Here is a 6000-nt window from a genome sequence, read left to right as displayed (position 1 = left end):
CTCAGCTGCTGCCAGCGCAGAGGGTCACACAGCGCCGCAGCTCTGCCTGGCCGCAGCACAGACCATCTCTGTGGGCTGGTGGCGCTGGCAGAGCATCGCTCAGCTTCACCACACCCATTTTCCAGTAAAGAAACCCAACCGCTGGGCTGCGTACCAAGGACTCTCGAAACGCTGCCATTGACCTGTTCTACCCCTGGAAAAGCTGAGCAGCCCCGAGCAAGTCCCCACGACAAGGGTCAGTCACCACCGATGAGCATCTGTGCTGCAGCCAGACAGCACCAAGAGGGGACAAACAAATTCATCACACCCTGACTTGGATCCTGACCCTTACACCCCAGGGGCTAGCAGCAACAGCTGAGAGGCAAGCAAGCAGAGCCAGGATGTGAAACAGGTAGTATCAACTAAGAACACAGGGCAGTGATGAAATCTGCCACATGCACCTCCACCACACCCAGGTGATCCGGGTTGAACACTCCCTGTCAAGGCATGAGGCTTCTGCCCCAGGACCCAGGCCTTGCACACTGATACCAATTTTTGTATTGCCATCAGCATCTTGAACTTGAACAAAGCACCATCTGCCAGCTGGTACAGGGGGGGGTCACATGGTAAGATCTAGGGCAGCCCCTTCACCCTCACACTTGCCAGCCCGTGCCTCATGCAGGCAGCACTGCTGGGGCGCTCGCAGCCCGCTCCCCTCAGGGATGCACGGAGCCGCTGGTGCTTGTCTGGGCTTGCTCTGCACATGGGACAGGGATTGCGTTTACAGCTCCACTCACTGCAGTGCCACTCTACCCCACAGCACGCACAGCAAAGGTACATTGAGCCCTCGCTATAAGATTATAAGTCACTCTGGAGGGCCTAATGTTTTATGAAGCACCTCATGTGCTTCCAGAACTGACAACTCCCTCATACTCCCTCTCCTTCATTTACCCAGAGGTTACAACTGTGACAGACCCGATGCCTCTCTCCTTGCTTGGGCAGGAGCTCTGCTGCCCGTTTGTCTATAAAATTAATGCTGCCCCCCGCAGATCAGGTGGGGGAGGACCCAGGGGAGAGGAGATTTAGCGCTGCTCCATGATTAGCTGGTAACCTAAGCCCCCTCCCCAGAGCTGCCTTCACCCCATTCTCATGTTATCACTCCCTCTCACCCAGACCAGCTGCTTTGGTGATTAGATGGTTGTTTTCGGGGGAGGGAGTCAAGTCGTGACTAAAAGCCTGGAACGATGTGTTATTTTAAAAGGCATGTTGGTGCAGTGAAATAAACTGCAATTGCTTTCAGGGAGAGAGGAAGGGGGAGGCAGCGGGGTGGGAAGGGAACAAGGAGCCCAGGGGAAGGCAGAGGGGTGTGGCCTGATGCCCACTGGGGTCACAAAAAAACAGGAGGAAAAAGGGTTCGATTCCTGCAAGAAGAAGGACAATAGCATCTTATCACCCGCTCCTCAGCCTGCAGGAAGATGGATAACCGGTCCATGCTGCTCAGCTTTGAAGCAAGCTGGCAGTGCCCTGAAGGCACTGCCGAGAGAAAGATGAGGAAAGGCAGAAAGAGAAGGGAGGAAAAAGAGCCCAGGAGAAGGAAGAGCCAAGGACCCCACCTCTTCCCCCTTCCTAACCACGACCCAGAAGAACGGTTCCCTCCCCCAATGCCCCATGGTGCCCAAGCTGGCTGCAAGCAGGAGCTGATCCCAGTGCTGCCAAACTCTCCCCAGAACCCGTCGGCACAGCATGTGAGACAGAGGCTCTGCAGGGCCAGGTCAGAACACCTGGGTGAGCCTGAGCACGGCAGCTTCCCTTCGAGATCATGTCTCACAGCCTCATCAGGAGGGATGCAATCAGCGTATTTAGAGCTGGGCATAACCATAGGTCTGTCCTCTTCCACAGCATCAGCAAGCAGCTACCAGGAGTGTTTTATGCTGTGTACATCAGTGGGGTCATCCATGCGCCACAGCACAGTGCGAAGGACCCATGCTGACTCCTCTGCCAGAGCCATAACCAACACCCCACTCCCCTGAGCGCAGCTCAAAGCACAGTTGTCCTTTCTAAATGCACCCTGTCATAAAGAAACTCTCCTTTTCACCCTTCCGAAATTGCTGAAGCCTGAGGCTGATGCTTACTCTTGGCTCAGTAACAAGGTTAAAATTTGACATCTCCAGAAACATCAAGGCTAGAAATGCAACTAGTGCACTGTTGTCTACTCTTCTAGTGAGGCACAGATCGGCTTCCTTTTATTTTGGCTGTACCATGATCTATTTGAAGGTTCCTCAAATGCTTTATTAACCTTCCTCTTCCTTTGAGCCAGTACCTGGATTTATGGGTAGCAAATATGAAAAATGGTTGGATGTATTAAAAAAAAAATCTCCAAAACATCTCTGAAATATGTTTTCTGTAGCTTGTGTGGCATAAACTGAATTTATGATGGTCAGAAGGGCAAATAAGATTCACATCTGCGATGAAAGGCATGATGCGCTTAACCAATACAGACTTCACATCTGCAAGGCCAAAAGCTCTGACATGTGCTTCCTCTACATACACAGAAATGTATGCACATACTGCTACACATGCTCCAGCACACCAAAGTAAATGCTCAGCAGGCATGTACCGCTGCCAGGAAGAACAGCAGACTGGGTGGATGACAGCTGCGGGAAGGCACAGAAACATGCCCTTGAAGGGCTCTGCCAAGCAGCACCTGGCCAGTCGACAGGGCGGAGGGTTGCATATGTCAGGCTGAGTGCAACTGGTGAGGAAAAAAGTCATCTTCCATTGCAGCATCTCTCCTTGGTATTCCAGCTCAGCTGACTGACATGCAAATTAGTTTAATTATTTCTTCTTCTAAAATAAATTATATTTTGCAGTGGCTGCAATATGTTGTGTCAGGCAAAATTACATTCAATATTTTTAAACTAATTGATGTCAGCCTTGAGAAAACCTGATTGACAGCAGCGAGGAAACTAGGCTACTACCTAAACGCTTTCCTAAATTAAAATTAAACATGCTGCTTTTCTGCATTTCCTCCAGGAGCTGGAATGCTATTAATCTGAAAAGACTGAGGAAAGAGACATGGAAAATACACAGAACAAGGGGGAAATCCTGGAAACACAGCAGTGCAGTACGGGAGCTCCAGGCTGATGACTGGCAGCTGCCTTTGCCAACATAGGCTGAATTATTTCAGAGCCGCTGGAGCCTGTTGGGGGTGGGGGACAGAGTTCTGCCCATCGCTTCCACACTGCAGCGTCTGCACTTTCCTCAATGCTACAGACAGTGCAGCTCAGGACAAGCAGCGAGTGTGGCCCAGACCACCCATGCCAAGGTACTGCTTGGTGGGCGGCACAGCGCAGAGATGGGCAGCACAGCGCAGGGATGGGCAGGGCCCTGGCTTTGCAGCAGGAGAAAGCCACAGTGCTGCTGCACGGCGACACTGAGGCCGAGCCTCAAATGCTCCAGCTGAATCTTCAGCCACATCCCGAAGTATTTTTTCTTAATTTAATTAACCATGAATGTAATCTGAACGGTACAATATTCTTGTCTTAAACATTCAGATGCAAACTGCCAACAACTTGCCCTCTCCCCAGGTTCTGAACAGCCAGCTGCCTGCTGGACTGACACCAAGTAGCTCTGGGCAACTGCTCTCAATCACTGGAAGCTTTGCAGCAGAAGCTCAGAGTAATGGGAAGGGATTGCCGAGATGCTCGGCCGCCCCTGCCATGGCAGGAAAGGAGGAGATCCATGGTTACTGCTGTGCTGGGATCCAGTCCTTATCCTCCAGACGCTCACACAAATTCACAATAAAGCACTTCGCATTTTTACACCCAAACCTCTGCTGTGAAGCTCCAAATCCAACCATTGCTGCAGCGCACACACCATTTGCACTCCTGCCTGCACACATAGCCATGTAGTGATACCACATGCAGAAAGGCACTCTGCAGCTTTCCTGGGGTCTGAAGCACAATTTGAGGAAAGCCCAGAGGACCATGGGCTGCTGTTTGCGGCTGCAGCACCTGGGGAAACACAGCTCACAGATGCTGTTGGGCGCAGTGTACGACCTACTCTCTTCTGCCTCAAGACTAAATTGGTACAATATTGAATTCAAAATTTTTACATTAGTAGGGAAGACAGAAGAGGCAGGGGTAGAATTTATTCCTCGCTATCTTAGCAAATTGGGAGAACAAAATGCAGATCAGAAGACTGGGATGAGCCACGCTGCTTTCCAGCACTCGTGCCATCGCTGTGAAGCACAGGGTGCTTTTGTAGATGTCAGTGCAGCTGCCTGACTGCAAAGCAGAGCGCTGATGGCAAGGACAAAGCAGGGGCATGCCAGGGGTATGGCTCGTTGGACACAGGCAGCTCCATCAGAGGCTGGAGCTGAAAACGTGGCTCCCAGCTGAGGGGAAGCAAAGCGGAAGCAGCAGTTAAGCCAAGTAACACATAAACAGCTCTCACCTCTCCCGAGTCCTGCCTGAACTCAGCAGCATGAGAGTCATTAAATCGCATCCAAACACAATGCTCTGATTAAAGCCAGTCTCCAGCAGGAAGATTTATCATCTCAATTACCAGCAGTGGACACAGCAGTCAAGGCCTCATCATTTTACATGAGCAAAGAGGAAAACAGGAAGAGAATCACTAATATTAGCCCAAGGAAGGTAAATAGCTTGTGAGTGAAATGAAGATTTATCTCTGGAAACGATTGGCCTGGTCCCAGCTGAACAGCCCCATTCTTCCTGCTGGCTGCCACATTGCAAGGCCAGATATTCTGTGGGTCACCAGCTGGCAGAGGCAGCTCACACTGGCAAGTGCCTGTTCCACAGGGGGAGACCTGCCCCTCCTCTCCTCCTGCCAGCAGCACACAGCTCAGCCAGCCTCACAGGTGCAGCCAGGCACCTTCTGTGGCTTTTCTTACTGTTCCTCAGATGCAAATACATTTGCTTTGGTTATCTGTAGGTGGGGCATGCACCCCTGGACACAGTCTCTGCTGCAGCAGCACCAGGTCCCAGATGGGGCTCTCAAAGGTGGGGGGACAGCTCTTGTATCGAGCTGCTCAAACCTAACAAACAGGCTGCCTGCAGGAACAAGTGCTGTCAGTAGGCAAGCTTTCCATCAGCTGCCATTCGTTAAACCCTTCTCAGGACAGTCAGCTCAAGGAGGCCACAGGGAAGCAAGACCTTGGTGCAACACACTCCAGGACACGAGCCCATGTGCTGCAGGAATTGAGCAGGCACAGCACCACAGGAATCGAGTGGGCATGGCTTCCCACCATCCCCAATGAGCTGGGATGCCAGGCACAAGCCCGGGCAGTAGGACACCTGGTGGGCTCGCTCCCCATTCCTTCTGAAAAGTTTACATCTCACCAAGGAAAGAGGAAGAATATTTTGTCACCTGCCTCTGCCGGAGTTGATAATGTCCTGCCCAGTTGTGCAGCAGACCCTGCGGCAGCCAGCTGCAACCCACATGCCCACAGTGAACACTGCGGGGCTCCGCCATCTCCCCCAGACACCTGCGTGCCGGGAACTGCTGCACCGAACACGCCAACACCAGTGCAGAGACTCCCAGCCACGCTGTGCTCACGCTGCCGCGGCTGATCCCGCTGTGCCAGGCACAGCCTGACAGCTGCTACATGGCCTTGCTCTGAAACCCTTCTATCACTTGGAAGGCTGTACCTTTACAACTGCCCTTTCCGCCAGAGGATTCAGACATAAATTGTAGTTTAAATTCAATATCAGTCATTAATATTTCACAATTACAAAACGTTAAGGATAATGTCACTGGGAGGAATGTCTGGGCAGTTAGAACAGATGAGTCAGAGCTCACCATGGGAGAAGTCAGAGCACTGAAGTCTCCCCAGCTTTTGAAGCGATCCAGCCTGACAGGCTTCCCTGCTGGAGGGGAGCCGCAGCATTTACTGACTTGTTCTGAAATCCTAGCCGCTGTGTGTAAATATTGTCCTTCTGATTCTTGTCACCTCATGTTTCCTCTAGATGCTGAGTTGTGCTGCTTGCTTGCACGCACGAC

General features: G+C 51.8%; 1 protein-coding gene across 1 annotated transcript in view; it reads right to left on the bottom strand.

The window, feature by feature from the left end:
• Positions 1-6000, bottom strand: part of CDH22 (cadherin 22, type 2) — a 60332-nt gene that overhangs the window by 11989 nt on the left and 42343 nt on the right. The gene's annotated exons all lie outside the window — the stretch shown is intronic.

The sequence above is a fragment of the Pygoscelis adeliae genome, unplaced genomic scaffold (assembly GCF_000699105.1).
Source record: "Pygoscelis adeliae isolate BGI_AS28 unplaced genomic scaffold, ASM69910v1 Scaffold448, whole genome shotgun sequence".
Taxonomy (NCBI): domain Eukaryota; kingdom Metazoa; phylum Chordata; class Aves; order Sphenisciformes; family Spheniscidae; genus Pygoscelis; species Pygoscelis adeliae.
This window is presented reverse-complemented; position numbering and strand designations above follow the sequence as displayed.